At 39.6% G+C, this 20,838-nt stretch overlaps 1 protein-coding gene across 1 annotated transcript in view; it reads left to right on the top strand.

Moving 5' to 3' along the window:
- The window catches only part of znf536 (zinc finger protein 536), a 196,308-nt gene that overhangs the window by 71,276 nt on the left and 104,194 nt on the right, over nt 1-20,838 (top strand). The window contains exon 4 of the mRNA XM_037979693.1: nt 8,419-8,514. The gene's annotated coding sequence lies outside the window, so the exon portion shown is untranslated. The remainder of the gene's footprint in view (nt 1-8,418; nt 8,515-20,838) is intronic.

Raw genomic sequence — 20,838 nt, 5'->3', positions numbered from 1 at the left:
GTAACCCCCTATTTTTCTAACTAGAGAGAGAGAGAGAGAGAGAGAGAGAGTAGTTAATTGTTTGAATCTACTTATTTCTGTTGTTTATAGGTTGTAACGATGGTTCACGTTTTGCCTTGCTGTTTCTTATACTTGAAAAGGCAATTTTTCACTCAAGGATTTTGAAGTGAACATTAAAATGAGTTGTCACAAGCAGCTAAAATGTTGTTTAGCCTTAAACCCTTGATTCCAAACTTCTACAAGAATAAACTGTTGTGTGTGCAGTCTTTGCACGCAGCAGAGCCCATGCCATCGTTTGTACTAACTCTCTATTGCACTCCATTTGCTGAAGTGTTATTGGTGGCTCAGCAGGCTGCAGCAGCGCAGCTATACTCGCTCACAACCTTTGTCATGAGTCATTCGCTGTCTGTCTGTCTCTCGCAGGTTTTCTGTTAATCTCCTCTGTGTGCTAAAAGCAGAATATACTAAACTTTGCCTCCTTGAAGCAGCCTGTAGTCTGCTGGGCACTCCACTGGCACTGTAAAACATTGCTTTGTATTCTACTATTGAATTATTGGACACTGTTGTGAGTGTCCAATGAAGGGAAAAAAATCTCAGCAATGATATAAACTACTGTGAAAGTATGATATATTTTAGCTTAGAATAAATTCTCGTTTTGAATCTTATCACAAAATCTTAATGTAATAATTGAGTGCTGTATAAGGACTGTTACAATCTAAAACATGAGCTTTCATAACTAGGTTGTGCTCATTTATTATTGTAGTGGCAGTGTACTGAGGTCCTAGATGGAGCATGGGGGCATGGGATGGCTTCATGACATGGGGGCTGCCCACACTGGTGTGGCTTGGTGATCAATAATCTAAAGCAGGATTGGCCACATTCCAAGGCTATGACCATAACTGTAACAAGATCATGGAAACAATGCAACATTGAATTGCGTTCATGCTGAGGGAGATTCTACAAATTTGCTGCAATTCAGTCACATTCTTATAGATCACGTAAGTTGTGGAAAGTGTAGTGAGGTAATAATACAATGTTAAAGGGGCCTGCTGGCTTATCAGCAAGAAGATGCTGGGTTTGAAACTTGGCTGTGGCCTTTCTGTGTAGAGTTTGTTTTTCAACATGCACACGGGTGTGTTTTCCATGTTCTAACAGTCCAACAACATGCATGATGGGTTAACTGGCAATTCTGAATTTGTGTGCATGAATGTTCATCACTATGTGATTCTTTACATTGCCTCTCATCAAGTGAGCATTGGTGATGGGCACCAGATCCATGTGACCCTGAACAGGATTAAATAGGTATAGGAAATGGATGAATGAGCTTCACTCAACACTTTAAATCTGAATTTGACTTCTGCAAGGCTAATTTGGCACACAAAATTGAACTCTGAACTGCATTTTTGTAGTTGTTAACATACAAAATCGCCTCGTGCTGAAAAGTGCTATATAAATAAATGTACCTACCTACCTACCTACAATATTTTAGCCATTTGTGTTTAAAACCCAGACTTTGTGTCTCATGAGTTCATAATGCATTTCCTTTTAAGGCAACTGCGTGAAACAACTGCACATTGTTGTGAAAGATAATTCCAAATAATCTTGAAGCAGCATGATCAACACATGTGGCTCTTAACATACTTTTGATCTTCAAAGTAGCTCTGATAGCCAGGAGCAAATGTATACGATGAGCGCTGTGTTAACTCAGGGTCATTTAAACAAAATGTAAACACTCAGTCTTCCCATCAAATTCCTTTAAACCTTGTAAGAACGCAAACACACACTCCACAAAGAAGCCCCCAAGCAGTGGCATTAAACAAGTGCTCTCATTTGGACATAAATAGTGTGATCCTTCTCTCATAAATCACGCTGAGATTGTGCGTTTGGCCTGAGCAAAGGCTTCAGGTTCACACACCCTTTCTGTAAACAGGTTCCCCTTCGGCCTCTCACATCTCCAGCACAAGTCGGTATGTGATGTGAGACTGTGTTCGTTTATGTGGGTGTGTGCAAGGTTACTGGGCCTGATCCGTTTTAAAGAGAGTCTTGCTGTAATCAAAAACAATAACTGCTCAAAGCGTAAACTCTTCCAAATCTCTCCCCCCTCCTCCTCACGCCCCTACCCTCTCCTTGAAGTATGAAATAATATTCTGTGTGTGGGCCCCGGCCGAACGCTGAGAACGCAAACATTTCACAATAAAGTTGTTTAAATAAAGGTCTTGGCATAGATGGCTGGGAGATAGAGGACATGCTGCGTTAATTACAAGCCCCCGTTAAAATAAACTACCGGTATAAAATATGGCTCTCACCCCCTTCCATTCTTGGGGATTTGAACCTATAAAATATCAGTGAGGTGTGCACCTCAGATGTGTTGTTTGGAGACCAAACACAGCAGCAGTTTTCTGCTTTGAGATTGGAAACGCAAGCTAGACAGACAAAGAAGGAGAAAAGAAGCGAATTGGGGCAAGATCAGCAAAAAAACACAACAGAGCGGCATGATCAACAAAGAAAGCAGTGTTTATTTTGCATTTAAAGACTTATGAATTCTTCTCAGCCTTTCCTTGCCACTGCATGGCATTAAGTGAAAGGGGAAAACAGGCCAGTTAAGCAGCAGGTTTATTATTCTTCAAAGTCTTGTCTGAAAAGTAATATGCTTTAAAGGCACAGTAAATTCACTGCTATGCACCCTTAAACCCCCCACCACACCCCCCACCCCCAGCCCGTGTCCTTCTTACCTTCATACCCAGCACTATGTCTGTGTGTATGTAAGTGAGTAAAGTTATATCGCAAAAGCTGAAGCTGGGAGTTGGATTATTTTTCCTAAAGTGTGGACTTAAGTTTCTGCTCTCTGTTCTGCTGCTGGGTGGCCCACTCGGCTTTAGCCATGTTAACATAAGAATGGAGGGGTGGCCAGGAGATGAGGGAGTGGAAGGAGGGGCCGGGTAGCCGGGTAGCTGGTTTAAATTATTCTGCGCCTCTGCTGCTGCATAGCAGGAGCTGTTGTTATCCACTTAGAACATCAGACGATTTGTTCCTTCTCCCTCTCTCTTCACTCCTTCTCTCAACCCCGTGGGTGTCTTCATTTGAGACCCTTTGTACGGGTGTTATGTTATAACGTCACCCTGGCCCTGGGTGTACCTCAGCCTCTGCCACTTTTATACTTTTTGTGTCTTATATTCAGAAAAAAAGCACCTTAACGATTACTTGGAGTTTCTCAAAAGCCACATCAACTGACAAGGAAGTAAGCTTTGAGTCTAACTACAATGAACTTTTAAAGTTTTTTTTTTCTTGTAAAAAAAAAAAATCTGCTTCTGGGAAGATAACTTCAAAAAATTAAAATATCAAATGTTAACCCTCCTGGCTGACATCCAAGCTCAATGACGAAGGCTGTGATGCTTGCAGGACCAGATGAGGAATGCAGTTATGAGGAGATGTTTGTATACATTCAGCTTGTGCCTTGGAAAGCACTGATGGTGGTTGAGCACAGCTTAAAGACATCTGGATGCGATGAAATGCCATTTGTCTAAACAATCAAGAGTCTTACCAAAGCCACCCAATGCGCACTGTGCTTTTAGTACATACTTGTGCAATGTGTTCCAACAGAAATGGATATTGACAAATATTTTATTGCGACATTCTCATGAGCTTTTTATTTTTTCATCTTTTTGTGGTAAACATAAAAAATGTGACGGCAGATGGTGATTTTAAATAGGAGAAGGTGGAACTGATGGGAGAAAACAGTTGGTTATTAACAAGACTGAAGCAATTTGATCAGATCATAACTAAATACATAAACTTTGTGGTGGTTTGTCATTACTTCTTATATTTGTGTTTGACCACAAATTTAAGAGAGTTTAAAAAAAAAAGAAAGTAAAAAGTGATTGGGATGAGAGTATCTTCTTGCAGCCTGAAGACTGAAAATCACAAGGTAAACAACCAGACACAAGATGAAGCATCATCTGTCAAAAGAAATGCCACACCTTTAGATTTATTTTCCAATTAATTCCATTTAAACAAAAGGTCTGGGCAGTCATGAAAGCCTGAGCTCTGACTTTGCTAATGGTGTGTATGTGTGGTGGTGGTAGTGAAGGGGGCAGGCAGACATGACTGGGATAATAAGCGTCATGGAATCTAATCAGATTCCTAAGAGGAATTGATTGTTGTGAGGCAGCCGGTGCAGGAGTGGGGTTGACAATAAGCTGAAATTTAAGTGTTAATTTTTATGCTAATCCTCTGGCATCTCTGTGTGATGCAATTTGGTCCGGCAGCCCCTCGACTTTGCGCCGCAGATATGAAATTGTCCCGCGTACAGAGAAAATGTCAGCTTGCCAGACCCTGAAAGCTTGTAATTTATTAGGTATGTTTCTATTAGTATGTGTCACAGTTGTTAGAGAGCCACATGTGCAGGCAGGCAGCCACTCCACCTTGTTCTCTGCCTCTCTTCCTCTCTTTTTCTCTATATCTCACTCATTCTGTTCCCCTACACCAACTTCCTTCAGTCCTCCCTTCTCCGTTTTCTTTTTTTTCCCAAACCAAACTGGCATCCATTTCTTTAGCATGTCACGCACATGCACACGTTCACACACACAATGACACACACACACACACCATGCATGCTCTTAAGATGGTCTCGGCTCAGTGGCTGCTTCCATGGGGCCTTAATGTATTATCATATATCGGGTGGTCCTTGCCCCCTGGACAAAAGACTATTTAATACAATTTAATGACATTCTCTAGAATTCATGTGTATGTGTGTGTGCATTTTGGAATGGGATTGAAGGTGTGTGTCTGTGTGTGCATGAAGGGGGGTGGATGGCTTTAAAATGAATAAGACTAACAAAAGTAGGGAAGGAAAAAGAGAAGAAAATAAGAGAAAAGGGACAAAGAGACTGAGATTAAAATAGCATCTGTTTTTCAGGGTGAAACCATACAAACCTTGTAAAGTAAAAACTTGTAATTTCCCTTCCTTATGTGTCTTTCTTTTTAACGGAGAGTGAAGGAAGTGAGGAAATTTGGATAGAGCAGATTGTTAATGGACTTGAAAAAAAATTACCTAAATAGGTCTTAAGCAGTGAAGTAAAAAGTAAAAGTCTTAAGTAAGTAAAAGTAAAAAAGAAATATATATATAGAATAAGTGTCCCAAAAGTGGTTACAATGTCAAGTCATTATGGGAAAGAAAGTTATGAATTCAGAAATCTAGCCTAGTGTTATAGCATCTCCAAATTATAGAAGAAAATTATAACATGGTAACAGAAAACAAACCTTCTGTTTTGTTTATAAGCAGGATTCAAACAAAACCATTTACATGATTTCTAATCAGAACCATGTGCTATTAACGCTGAACTTGAACTTGCAAGTGAGACTAAAGCATAAATGAAAGACGTTGCAAGCTGGAGGCAAAACCAAAAGGTGAAAGAGTAGTATAATATTAACTAGTTAAAAAAAAAATCCTTACCTGTCCTACTGAAACAGACATTATCTTTGCTTCTATTTCTAAAACAACATTACCCCCTTTCACAAAACACTTGAAGCCCAGACTGGCAGGCCCTCTGTCAGTCTTTGTTGGACTTATGAAAAGACTGAGGCAGCATAGGGTGTTACACCTCTGATCTAACAAGCGAGGTAGTAATAGAGCCGTAATAGTTAAAAAATGAAAATGGAAGCCCACATTGTGGCTCATTGTTGTAAAAATGTAGTGATGACAAATAATCAGTCTCAGGATTTAGAAAATGAGATGTCTGACATACGTTTTGTGCTTAATGTAATCATCGGTGAGGTACACACTGTTCCTCCCATGGTTCCACAATGCCACTCCATTTATGAAAGTTCAATGTTTAAAAGTAAAATAAATAGATAAATATGAAAATCAACTTTTTAAACAGTTTTTATTGTCTGTGTATGTGCCTGCATGCATGTGCGTTGTGAAAAATTGATATTCTCTATCCCTGTTTGCAGTTTCTTTACACTTTATTGTTAACAAGCAAATTCACACAATATAGTACTGATAATGTTTTGCACAATGTTATATTGCTTTATTGCTTAGTATATAGTATATTTAACTAACGACAAAATTTGGCTTTCTTATGTAGAATTTAAAGTGGTTTGTCCAAGCTGAACATTTTCACAGTCGATATGTGGTACAGACTCATACTAAAGACAAATAACAAAACAAAAAAAAACTATTATAGAAAGTATCTACTTTCAAACAAAACACCAAGCCCTGGCAACACCTTACAAAACCTAGATTCACATGGTGTATTCGACATTTGTAGCAAGTAGTTCTTTCCTGTAAAGAACAACTTAAGTGGGAAGAACAGAAAACATCTTTAGTAAATGTGTCTGCAAAGTGAAAACGACTCGCATGGAGCAGATTTGTAAGACCACTCACAGAAATGATTTTATGGGTCTCAGTAGAGGCAAGCCAATAAAAGGTGCACATTCCTCTCGTTCTGAAACTTTAGTATCAAATTTTCACTGTTTCAGTTCTGTTATCCGGTGTTGAGTGCTTGAAATGGAACTATATTATAGGCTCTTTGGACTCTTTCTGTATAGGTAATGCAATATATCTCTCTTAACTGTTGGGAAATATAAAATAGCATAAATGTACTTAGTTATTTTAAACCACCGCCTGTTAAGACACAAGAAAGGCAGGTCAGTTTGGCACACTTTGGCAGATGTCATCAGGGAGATTTACCAGTGAATTAACCATAAATGGCATTTTAAATTATTTTTTTAAAGAACATGTTCCCTGTGATTTTCAGCTCTTTCAGTTCTTCCATTCTAGTTAGTTAAATGTTAATTCATCTTCCTCTTTATGTTTAAACACTGATGAAATCACTGTGCACCCTGCTTGTACGTTCAGTGGTTCTAGGAAGCCAGTCAAAACTGTACTCAGCGGGCCCAGAAAACACACTGAAAGGTTTGGATGCAATTCACATATAGGTCAATTAAATGCAACAACATCTGCTCCCTTCTTACCATTTGCATATAGCATTCATATGTTAATGATGTCCCTTGTTTTTTTTTTTCGTTTTTTTTTTCCTGCATGTATGTGTACGTGCATGCGCATTTGTGTGTGCTACTTGTTTCTCTTTTTATTTTTCTGTATTTCCTCCCCTCCTCCCAATCTCTTTGTATTGCCAAACAAAAAGATGCTGAAAATTTGGATTCATACTTCCCTTTTTGGGAACAAAAAAAAAAAAAGAAGAAAAAAACAGATACACCCGTCCTATTTTCACTTCCTCTTGCCTAACGATTAAAGGGGAGGTTAGACAGGCGCCACAGTTGTTCCACTGCCATGCCCCTGATTTTAACAAGAAGCCCCTTTAACAGCAAAGAAGGCGAGGCCCTATCTCTTCCCCAAGCAGCTTAATGCCTTATAAATCAATGATGACACAGATGGACTAGCGATAATCTATTTAGAATGCCTCACAGCAAATATTGTTGTGCAGATGATTAGGCAGCTAGTTATTTTAATGCAGACCCCTAAACCCAATCTTCTGCTTCTCATAATGCTCCTAATTTGGGATTTGACGTTTTACTTATTTGATAAAAATCTGGCAAAAAAAAAAGTTCAGACGTTTATTAAGTTGTAGAAATCATTGTATTTTTGTTCTCTGCATATATGTTTAAGAGGGAGGATGTATGTGCTTTGATGATGAGGGCTGCTGTAGAAACAAAAGACCCTGGTGCTGGTATCTCTGCCAAGGCCATAATGATAAGGCATGTTTCTTCAAAGAGGGCGGAGGCAGACCTTTAACTGAATTGTATCTCCGGGGCATTTATGTGTGTGTGTGCGTGTGACAGTGTGTATGTTAGACTAGTCTAGTGACACGGGAGGGTTAATGGCAATCCAGGGTCTCTGCCCCTTTTCATGGTCGATGGGTCTCAATTTAGTGTGCGAGGGTGAGGAGGAGGAAAAGAAGAGGAGGAGCTGGAGAAAAAAAATAAATAAATAAAAGAAGACAGGGAGGAGTGCAAAAATGAAGTGGAGGTTGTCAGACGTGGCAACGGCTCGGAGGCCCTGATAAATATAAGCCCTTATTGATCGGTGGAAAATGAAAGATCCCCGAGTGGCATGCAGTATTTAGCTTCTTGTCTGCCTCGCGTCAGCGGTGGCCTTGCCTTGGAGGGATAGATTTTCAGCTGTGCCTCCGGGCACCGCAGCACATCGGCTTTGATTTCATCTTTAACCTTTTTCTGCCGCGTTCCCTTGACCTCTGAAGCAGCGCTTACTGAATTTGTTAGATTTCCATCTTGACATCGATCCCCCTCCCCACCACTTCATACTTGTCTTCCTTTCAACCCGTCACTGTCTTCTTCTCAGCGCTCCATCTCCTGTCCATATCCCTCGTAACCTCTCACAATATTTCATTATCACCTCTTCTTCTAATCGTTCCCCTCCTCTGTGTCTCCCTCTAGGTGGCCGTTCCAGTAAGCAGCAGGCAGTGAGCAGTGACGGAGAGAGGCCTCTTGATCCCAACAGGTTGTGCACCAGTATGCAGGTGGCGTATTAAGGTACATCCACACTTGATTCATACATTAAAACTTAGAAAAAAAAAATTCTCAGCTTCACTTTTTTTTTTTTTTTCTAAATCCTGTTTGTTATTTGCTTTGTCACACTGTATGGATAAAAGAACAAGACACATATACACACAGCTAAATGCACACATACATTCACACATTCCAACTGTTCGTCATTCACCCACCATTTAGTCTTATCCCCAAAGGCACTGTCTTAAACCAAAACACACACACACACACACAGTCACACAGCTACAGTACACTGCTGCTATGTGCGCAGACAGAACTTGTAACAATCTGGATTGTGATAATCTATGATAATCATCCACCACATGCCACCTAAAAACGCACATGGGTGGCATTCAACACCCACACTGGCACATTGCTTCAGTGGATCTCGTCTCCCTCTGCCGCTCTCCCCAATGTCACTACCTCCAGTGTCAATGTCACCACTCTTCTCCTTATTTCTTTTTTTTTTATGTTTAACAAAGGCGTATCTGCAACCTAAAAAAGAAAGAAAAAATAAATAGAACGGGCAAAATGGAAAAAAACTTGAACAATTTATGTTTAGCATTAGTGTAATTGAATTGCAGTCGTATATCAATGAAAGAAGTTGTAAAGGTGTGAGCATATAAAAGCAAGGTAAGAATCCATGAAAACACAGGTCTGTCCCTCCCCTTTTCTCCCATCGTCTGAACAATGTCTCTCGTCTCTTTTTTATCCCCCCCTTCTCCTTTAGCTAGATGGATGATAAATTCCCAGCTACAGAGCCAGCAACAGCTGTTGGCAGACAGGCCTGATATGAGAATAGCAGCATAGGATGAGCGGGCATTAAAAATTAATATGCTATTTAGCCTAGGTGTATTTTAGGTATTTGACATTTTCATGTCCGGGACAGACTAAATTTATTCATGGTACAGAAAAAAATAATAAAATAAATAAAAAAAGAAGAGGAATGGGTGTATGAAGCAGAATGAGGGTGGGGGATGCAGAGAACACTAAGTGAGGGCCATTCTGGTTTTACGGTCACCCTGTTTCACTTTGCTTCCTATTACAGTAATCAGTATGTGTGAGTGTGTGCCTGTGTGTGTTTGGTACAAGACAAGTGTGCTACAGAATATGGAAACTCATAAAATAATGAAGGCATCACACATTTTAACTGGAAAGTCTGACTTAAACGTTATATGTACAAGCAATCAGGCTCAGATTCAAATGTAACACATGATGGAATGAAATTTTGTGTTCATGTTGAAATTGCTTCTAACAACCATTGACAACAATGTGTAAAGTCAATCATTATATTTTTAGATGCTCTGTATTTTGTTTCAAAAACAGAGCAAAACAAAATTGCATTTCATCTCAAAGCTTCATTCAACAAGTGCTTTGCTTCTGTGTAATTGGTTATTTCATAAAACAAGTGGTTGAACATGGCCAAGATCTTGTGCCTGTCTGTTACTGTTAGGCAACACTTAGTCTTCCCTCATATTGTAAATGCAAAAAAATCAACAACTCAATTTACAGCTACCCTTTCCCTTTCCTTGTGAGGGTTTGACCCCTTCTAATGCCTGGTTACATAACAGCTGTGATACCGTCATTGGAGTTGCTCTTGGAGTCTCTAGATAACACTTATTTCCAGACATATATGAATGATTGTCAGAGCAAGTTTTTTGCTTCACTCTGTTATCACTATACACCTAGTTTGATTTTGATATAAATCACATCAAGCTACAAAAATGAGATGAGATAGATAAAAATGCAGGGCATTTTAAATCATAGAGATTTGTTTGACAAAATGCTTCAGAAACACTCAGGGTGGGATGCTGAGGATGTTACAGAGATGTGCACAGTCGAATACCACAACACGGCTCAAGCATCATTGGCCATGGCAACTCAGCAACAACATCATATGCACAAGTTAGGCCCCTGCATGCTAGACAATGACCCTATTTTGACAGTAAAAAAAAAAAAAAAATCAGCCATAAGTGGATGGTCTTTGCAGAGTCTTGGCAAGGTCTTTGAATATGTGTGCCAATAATTGCATTGATGCTGTGGTGGCAGGTTATCAAGGTCCCGGGTAAATCATGGAGAAATGTGGTGTCAATGATGGCAGCATAGCCTAGGCATGATCAGTCCTGCTTCAAATTGTAAATACCAAGCCTCACTAGTGCATGCAATCCCCATGTCATTGATACACTACCACAATTGCCAACTTGCTTCCCTGTGCTCCATTTACAACTATGACACCTTGCCACCATGATGATATGATGATAAGCCATTACAACCTCCATACAGAAGTTTTGTCCATGCTCAAAATTATCCACGACAGATTATGCTATGTCATATTTAAAAGGGAGTTCACTGCATTTTTAATACTTGCCTGAAGACCTCAACAGGACCCTGCCAGGACCATCCAAGGTCATCATCCAGTAGGAGGGGGGGTCTAAATGTACCAATTATTAGGGTGACCAAGGTTTATTTGAGTTTTGAGTTTTTTCTTATACTTTTAACTTTATTGTTCATTTGGTGTTTACTTGCACGTTGACTGGTTAGGTTATGGCAGTAAAAAATCCCTTCTACACAATTAAGATCCATATTTATTTTTATGCCAATATTTTTAAATGGCTTCACATGTATTTTTTTAATAACCATCATACAATGATTTTGATTTTGTGCCTAACTTATGACTTATTAGAAAAAAAATGGTCATTTAAGGATTTTGAATTATTTGGGTCAACAAAACAAGCTTTAATTTTTGCTTTAAATTTAATTGCGTTCTTTAGCATTTCTCTGTTTATTGTATTTAACCATGTGTGGAAAATGTGTTAGTTAAATAGAGGGCTGTAAATTTGTTTGGTAAAACTTAACTGAAAAAACAACAACAACAAAAAAACAAATATATAGGTATTTCAAGGCTATTTAGCAGTTTTAAAGTAATGCCCAAAAAGCAAAAGGCTTCTCTGAGATGTTTTGGGAAACACTAACATTTTTTTAACTGACTCTATAGGCGAAATTGTGGCTCCATCTTGCTCAGTTTACATCTGATTATTTTGTCAAAATCCTCATCCAGAAAATAGAAGGTGAAAACATTACCAGCTATGTTGTTACAGCTGGTACTCAACAACTTACCACTATGAAAGAGGGCAAGTATGGAGCTGTTCCCAAGCCACTTGTCAGAGTCTGAATGTATTGCAAAATTTCAGGTTTTTCAAAAAGAAAAAAAAAAAATCAACTTTAGGTAGATTTTTTTTTTTCAAAGCTGTCAAGTGAAACCTCCATCTCTGTTCAAGAGCCATCTCAGAGAAACTCACTGACTCTAACCACATTAGTAAGTTTCAACATAGGCCGACAAGGTCAAAGAAAAAAAGAAAAGTCCAGCATTTACATGTATACATTAGAACCAAAGAATTTTCTGTAAAGGGAAAATACCAGTGGATCAATAGATGAAAGAACTGACGTGACTAAAAGCAGCTTTAAACCTGTAATCACAACCACAATTCATAAACCTGTGCATCAGTGTTACAATTAGCATTACCTCTCCGACTGTTCTGATAACTTATCGGTTTTGCAACTCTTTGCCTGTTTTTACTTTTACCTTTCTTCTCGCCTTGTTCTCTCCATTTACATTGCTTCTACACTTGGCAGAAACGTCCTGCTACAGCACAGCACTGTACATACACTGACTGTTATTACCTTGGGGAACGTTTAGCAGCTCTGTGTTTAACACCATAACCTCCGCTACATCAGCAGTGGCAACGGAGTAGAAAAACCCGGGAGGTAGAAACCAGAGACGGCTCATGTTAAGCGAGCGTTCGACTGATCACCACAATAAAGACGACAGGAGGGAACGAGAGGGAGAGAGCATGTAACAAGTCTACTTCATTTCAACCCACTGGATGATCAGTGATTCTTAAGGGGAGGGATAATTTCTTGCGATATCTCACTACAAAGTAAACAGAAATCAAAGCCCTTCATGCTTCGAGACAGAAGCACTATTTGAAAGAAGCTATCTTAACAATCCCCTTCATTTCTGCTCTTTTTATGCCTCCACGTGTCCCATTGATTTCACATAACTAGTGTTAAGTGAAACCGTTTTAGATACATCAGATCCACTTGACTTTCTGTCTGAGAGCTCAGTGATGATTGGCTCCAAGTACAGTCAAATAAACCTTCAAATAATAATCGGGCTTGTTGGATATCTATCTAGCAAATTAAAAGGCAATTTAAAACATCAAGTGGCGCTTTTTACCCCATATTTTATGAGTTGTTGCCAGATTTTGTGGCGGTGTGGTTATCAAAGTGTCACAACAGCCAAGCTGCCTTTGAGGCTAAAGCCTCTTGGCAGTTGTCACTCCCTGTCATTCAACTCTCACCACCCACCCCATGACCAACATATTGTACACATCAACCAGCTCCCATTTTATTCAGCACCGCAATCATTCCTAATCTCTGGTAGAAATCTATGTTGATAATAGTTAGACAGACGTTTTAGAGAGAATGGAGGACTCCTAACATACACATTATATGTAACCTTTTGTGTCCATCAGTGCTCTTCCACCTAAATAGTAATGAGAATGTGTGTGGAAGTAACAAGCCTGACACTGATAACAGTTTAGGAATTGGAAAAGGAGAATCGTGAGGTGAGGTTTGGTGAGTCAGAAGCCCTTGTATGTGTAACGAGAAACTTTTCTAAACTTCAACTGTGCTGCTCCCTTCTGCCTCATCATTGGGCTCCCTGTCAGTGATTCCTTGTAAAATATGGACAGCGATGGATGACCAGAAGAAAAGACGTCAATGCAAATTTCCACAAAAGACCTAATCAAAGTAACTTCCAGCATATTAGCAACAAGAAGCCCCATCCCCCCTTGTATCCTCTGTCCTTCCTCCCAGCACCCACTGCCACTCTCCACCCCCCTCGCCCCCACCTCCTTTGTGGCATTGCTCGCCTTCTTCGGCAAGTTTCCTGAATTAAACCGCCGGCTTCCTGTTCTTTTATATGCACGGCCACATCTGGGGAGCCCGCTCACAGGGCCCCGCCGCTTAATAACAATCACCTTCCCTTTCACTCGGCCCTGATTGTTTCTAATTCGCCCTGACAGATAGTAGCTGACAAGCCGCCCGCGCCTCCCTCCCTCCGTGACCCGAGCTCACTCAGCACACTTATAAGGCCTGTCATTTTTAATATTTGATTTTCACTTCGCAAAAGTTACGTGTTTTAGAGCTGCCACAGACACCCCACCCCGAAAATCACATGATGAAATCACTATTTAACTGAAGCTGCGTCCAGTGGCCGGTCCTCCCACCGCCCCTTCTCTCTTGGCAGTTTCTCTTCATCCTTTTCTAAGGCTTCATCTCTCCATCTCCTCTTCTTCAACTTTCATTAATTGTCTCTTTTCACTCTGTCTCTATTTTTGTCATTTCCACTGTCTCCTTTCTTTCTGTCTTGTTCCCTCAGTCCCCCCACTCCCACCCCCCACCCCCAATTATGAAGACAAAGCAAGTAGGAGATTACAGTCTCATACATGAGCCAGTCTCTATCCCAGGCTTCATCCAGGTGTATACAACACAAGAGCATATTCTTAAAGATAGTTGTACGTATCACAAAATTACCACTCCCATCTATCATACATGCATCCTAAGGCTTGCAGCATTATTTGCTTTCCATTGATTCCCATTAAGGAGATATGGAGCCATGTGAAATGCATATCAGGTAGGCTGATCATTAAATGAAAGGATGGATTCATCGACAACTTGACGGATGACATTTTGCTGAGCGATCCATAAAACCCTTCAATAAAAATACAATTTGGAGCTTAAGACAAAGAAAAGAAATGGAAGGGGGGTAAAGGCAGTAAAAGAAAAAAAAATGCATACACAGATGAACCACAAAGAAAAAAAAAAAAGAGCACCCACCCTGTGTGTTGTTCATCGATTTGACTTATCAGATCACTGAATTGTGTACCAACTCTGCAACCACCTCTGTTCTGTGTTTGCACTTAGCCTTATGCACACAAACAATGTCTAGATCCTCAGCCCCACCCTGCCTGCTAAGACACACTTCCACGTCGGGACACTGAGGTGCCCGGGGCGCACCCACTGCCATTCTCGTCTTTACCCAACGACAAAAACACAACTAATTGGAGTACCACTGCATGTTTTCACTAAAGGCACAATTTAATTACATTTGAGCTGGGAATGAGTATTTTGGGAACGTCTGTATGTTCATTCAAACAAATGGAGCGAATGAAAAGCAATATTTGTTTTGCTTTGATTAACAAACGGGCAGGATAATTTGTCAAGGAGAAAAAGAGTGAGGGCAGAAAATCTGAGTTTAACCCCCAGCTTTCCAGTGCTGAACTGCTCTCACTCTGCTTCATTCACACACACGCACCCACACACACCCACACACATTAACTCCATTCCCCCCTTAACAACCTCTTCTTTCCTAAACACACAAGTTTTGCTGCTGGCTTTGTGACTCTGACCTCCCTCCTCTGTTCTCATTTTCTTATTTCTTTCCTCTTTATCTGCTCGTCTTTCTCCCTGCAGTCGGTGCTTTGTGGTCCTCCTGTTCATAAATGCTTTATTAATAACTCAGTGAATAATGTAAAGAGTATTGTTTTCTCCAAGGTTGTATTAATAAACATGAATGAATTTATTTGTCTTCACCAAAGCATGATTAATGCACATTAATGTCTGGATATTGCTCACTCTGCCCTGCATCACCAAGCACATATCACCCCCACCCCCATGCTGTCTCTGCCACCAAAAAAGGGACCTATCAGTGTTAAATATTTATGGCATAATATTAATGGTTTTGTAAAGAAAATAACACGTTATTAATCCACTGATTAACAACTGATTAACCTTTTTTATTAAACACGTGATCCGTGCATCATCGACTCAGGATATGTCGACTGACTGCACTGCAGAATAATTATTTTTGTGTCTTTTCTAATTGCAAAACTCGCATGGCTGAACTATATGTGTGTGTGTGTGTGTGTGTGTGTGTGCGTGTGTTGGGGTGGGGTGTGGGGGGTATTTCTTCTTCTCTTGCCTTGACACATGCACAGAAACACCACTCATACACATTCATGCAACAGAAAATGTATGTGGCTGAGATGACAGCGAAGGACAAGTGAGATGAGGACAATAAAACATAAAAACATAAACTGGTAAATTCTTTCACTCCGAGGGAGAACAAGAGCGGCGCCCAAATTTAGAAGCAGATCTCTTTAAAACAATGGGGTTTAATTCACATATCCGTTTATTCTGCAATCACTGGCATGGGGTGGGAAAGTGGAGTGAAAACACAGCTGAAGGACAAAACAGTTTCTCTCTTTTTTTGCCTCTGCTCATCTCAGAGCTATTGTCTGTGTATTTTTAGTTCTCATCAACTGAAAGACAATTATATTATGTTTTCTTATATAGTGGAGCTGACCTCAAGTCAGAGACAACAGATTAGATAAAATATAAATCTCTAGATCAAATCCACCTTGTGGGTTTTTGAGTTTTTATGTTTGTTCAATTTAGTTGTTGCATTAAGTTGTTAAAATGCATCACTGTTTGCACAGTAAAATATTAAAAGCCATGTGATATTTCTCAGTTATTTAAAGGAAGGTTTAGTGCAAAATATAAGCCTGCAATAATGCTTATTTTCATGTGGAAACCAGACCATTTTAGGAACTTTATTATGATTTTAGTTTAATCTGTGGCTTTATTCTTCTATTTGTATGTACATCAGGACCATTAGGGAAACCTTTCTATATAAAAATACACAAATTTGAACGAAAAATCATTCAATTAAAAGACAAAGACAGGTATATATTTTCTCAGTTTATCTGTAATTAGCAGATAAGTTAAAAAAAAAGATTCTTTATAACCTGCTTGATAATATTTAAGGTTGAATGTGTTAGACTTAAAACTGTGACAAGCCTGTCCTGTTTTAATCCCTGTGCTAATATCATTATTTTTTTCTTTGCACAATCATAAATGCGAGTCTCCAGGTATTACTCGCAGAATTAAGGTCATGTTATCGCAACTCTTTTCAGGGTATAAATTTAGATTTAGTACTCAATTAAACTGATTAAATTCCCACGCAGAAGCCTAATGCTATATGATATAAGATTAGAGAAATAGACTTCAACAACTAAAGATGCTCATGTAAATTTATTTTTCCCATTTTGATTGTATTTAATATTTATTGTTTGTTATATGGGCGGCACAACAGGGCAGTGGTTAGGACCGTCACCTCACAGCACAAAGATCGCAGGTTTGCCTTCCAGCCTTTTTGTGTGAAGTTTGCATGTTCTCCCCATGCATGTGTGGGTTTTTTTCCCGAAACTCTGGTTTCCTCCCACAGACCAAAAACATGCATGTTAGGTTATTTGGTAACTCTAAATTGTCCCTAGGTGTGAGTGAGAGTGTGAATGGTTACTTGTCTCATTTGTCTTCATGTGACCCGCTGATAAACTTGCGACCTGCCCAGGTGTACCCTGCCTCTCGCACAGTGACTGCTGGAGATAGGCACCAGCTCACCCACAACTCAGAAAGAAAAAAGCAGGTAAAGAAAATGGATAGATGAATGTTTGCTATAGATTATTTATCTTTTCTAATATATTTTATCTGCGGCATGGTGGAGCAGCGGTTAGAGCTGTTGCCTCTCAGCAAGAAGATCACAGGATTGCCACCAGCCCTGAGGCCTTTCTGGGTGGAGTTTGCGTGTTCTCCTCTTGCATGTTCTGCACGCGTGGGTGTACTCTGGTTTCCACCCACAGACCAAAAACATCCATGTTAGGTTAACTGGTATCTTTAAATTTTCCCTAGGTGTGAGAGAACGAATGGTTGTTTGTCTTTATGTAGCCTAGTGATGGACTTGTGGCCTGTCCAGGGTGTACCCCACCTCTCACACAGTGGAGATAGGCACCAGCTGCCCTGCAACCTGGAAAGGAGAACCAGGTTAAAAAGATGGATGGATGGATATTTCTTAATTTGTTCTGTGATAGTTGTAAAAGAACTTGAATTTTGTTCCTACTCTGAAAGAATATATGTACAAACAAAATGTCTAGTGTGTTTTTTTCACTATCAGCTGACTTCTTCAGATTCACTCAGCTGTTTTCTTTTTGTTTCCATTTGTATTTTCTTACATTTATAACCTTTATGTGTCAGTTGTTTCTCTTATATATCCTCACTTCATCTTTGTATAGAAAAGCTCCCTTTTTATTGCTGTGTTGCCCTGGACAGTGATGCTTTTGAGGTTCAATATTACTCTACCCTCCTGAAAGTCTCCATAAAACCAGGATTGATCATGTATTCCCTACAGCCTTCCCTTCTGTCACATCTTTGCTCTGTCTGCTCAGTTCCTGCTTCGTCATATTTCCCTTTTTGTCTTTATCTATTGCTATCATCAAAATGAATTAGCCGGATCCCAAAATACACACACAGACATATGGTTTGGCCCAGTTTCTTAGCAGTTCTGGGTTCAGTTTCTGGTCATTCCATGAAAAGGATGTGTGAGTGTGTGTCCTTCTTCATTTAGAAGTCATATTTTAGGACCTCTTGAAAATTTGAGGATATTTATAGTGTGGATCAAGCAGATGTGGATGTCACAGTGACTAAAAAAGCTGCAAAGGTATTCAATTCTACTACCCCAACTACCTTTTAAATTATATGTCCATGTAGTCTTGAAACATACACAAAGTGAAGGGGCAGGTACATGAGCTTTAAGCCTCTTATGACTTGTCTCCACGCAGCACAGACACAACACTGTCAGGGAGAGGTTTAGCTATGGTGCAGGCCTTCCTTAATTACTGGCGGTTTGCTAAGCAGATATGACTGTGCTCAAACTGCAATAGGTGCTAGGTCAGTGGCAGCCTGTGGGATTAGCTGCACAAGGTATATTTAGTCAGGAAAGAAATGTGAAGAATAAATTTTAAAAGCTGAAGAGCTTCAGTAGAGTGGAGGTTAAAATGATAATTTACAGAATGCACAATTCATTTTAGTTTTTTTATGATTCTAACTACTTAAAAAAAGAAAAGAAAGTTATCTCATAAAGGCTATAAGGGGTCATAGAACTGTTTTTAGATGTCCCATTGTTCTAGTGTGTTTACTTGCTAACAAACATCAAAGTGCTCCAAAGATTATTTAAGGAGGGTGGGCCAAAAGTCCCAAGACCACCTTGAGACAGATGCATTTTATTTTCCTTTGTCTATAAAGTTTGCACACCCCTTTACAAGACCCTTTACTCACTTATTGGGTTTTAGATTTAGGCAACAACTCTTAGTTAGGCCTCCTTCAAACTAAGCTCACTAAACTTTCCATGACCTACAGAACATACTAGAACATGACTGGATCATGGTGAATTTGGCAATTATTACTTTTTTCCTTTGGTTCGAAGGCAACCACAATGCTGCTATGCTTTTAGTACTTGCCAAGTAGGATATTCCCTGCTATTTACTACATTGCAAAGACAATTTCCTGTGCCCTAGTCCTAACCAAGCCATGCGTTAGAAAACTGTTGCTATGTTTGTATTTAAAAGTAAGGTTGAGTTTTTGTACAGTAAGTGACAGAGTGAGAATGTAATGGTTTCTTGGATTTTCTGCTACATCATTTACACATCCCACTTCAGCTCTGCATTTATTGACTCAAACACAGTATATATTTTTGCAAAATAAAGCTCATTCATAATGGGGATCTCCAACTTAACAAGAATGTCTGATAAGATGCACTAAAGCTGTTCTTGAAACTCATTGTGGATTAACAGCATTGTAAAGTTTGATTTATGTTTTTAACATAAATCTTAATTCTAAATCAAAGAACTAGCTGTAACCATATTCCCAAGTTCTTTACTCAAGTGTGAGGCAACAGAGGCCTTAATCTTGATATACCTTGAACATAACACATCCCTGCAGGAACAGAATGTTTTTGCAGATGTACAGTTCCTGTGACACATCTTTTAAATGGTACCTTCTGTGTAAGACAGAGGATAACAAAAAAACAAGGTGAACACACACGTTTCTCCTCTCTCTGGAGCACAGTGGCCTGTCATTCTGCCGAGAGCACATTAGATGTGTCAAAGAACAAATAGAGACACATCGAGTGCAGTCAAAACACTCCAAACTGCAAGTTTCGGTGGGAGGAAGACATTTTTGCCTCTTTGTCACCAGCTCTAGTTTGGACGTACCACCACAGGAGTTTCGGTGACAGCCCAGTGAAGGTTGCTTTGTTTTGCTAAGTCGTCTCCATTCCCTTTAATGAGCCATTATGGTTATGTTTTGTCTCAGTCGTGTTTGTTGGCTGGCTGAGCTTCTGAAATGGCAGGACAGAGAGAAATGAGTAGCGGGTGGTGGGGAGTTGAGGGCGGGGAGATGTTAAACCTCCCCGCAGTGTATCAGCAAAGGGAGACAATTGGACATGAACACAAAAAGTAAAAAAAATGAGGGAAGACTTTTAAGTAACTTTTTTACCAGTTTACTATATTTTTTTCAGCAAGATGAATTTGCATAATAGTGTTCATTTTTTTCATCATTTCAATTTTATTGAATTGGTTTAAGATAACAGTGAAATAAATGTGTCTTTGATTCAAAAGTGAGTAACTGGCAATCCTCAAGAACTCTTGCAAAGAACCAGCTGCCTTTCTTTGAGTCATCCTTTAAAGTTTTCTAAATCAAAGTTTAGGACTCGAGGCCAAATGCCAAACTGTCTTGCTCTTTATCCTACTTTGCTTTTGTCTGAACCTTTTGCCTGGAGATGCAGTGATCTTTGTGTTTGCGTGCATGTGATAAACTGTAACAGAGTGGGATGGAACATGATGGGATGCTGAAGAGGGGAAGATGAGGGAAGCAGGGTGGCTAAGCAGACGCTGTGACAACCCACCTGTCAGCAGGTACTCAGTATAATTGGTAAACGAAGGCTGCAGGATAGTGGTGGGGCCTATTTTCTTCTCTGTTTTCTGTTCTTTTTTGATGAGTTTTTGAAATCACCAGGCAGTTGTAGGAAACTTGTGTCTTTTTTGTTTGGTTCAGAGAATAAAAAGAACCGACCAGGAGAGAAGGAAACAGAAACAAGAGAGAAACACATGTAAATGTGAATTACTAACCCACTAAGTTCACTCAAAGTAATAAGCCAAGAAGTGGACAACCATGTTTGTATGTTTCATTGTGGGGCCTGAATGAATAAATGTATTTTTCATCTGTGTCAGACTTTTCTTTCTCCGTCAAAGCCAATTCCAGCCATCAGGCTCTGTTTGCCCTCTAATGAAACATATTCATCTTCATCGCACTCTCTCGTGGCTCTCGAACTCACTTTACAGCATAGTCAAT

The sequence above is a fragment of the Kryptolebias marmoratus genome, linkage group LG15 (assembly GCF_001649575.2).
Source record: "Kryptolebias marmoratus isolate JLee-2015 linkage group LG15, ASM164957v2, whole genome shotgun sequence".
Taxonomy (NCBI): Eukaryota; Metazoa; Chordata; class Actinopteri; order Cyprinodontiformes; family Rivulidae; genus Kryptolebias; species Kryptolebias marmoratus.
Note: the sequence above shows the minus strand (reverse complement) of the source record. Positions and strands in the feature narration are given on the sequence as shown.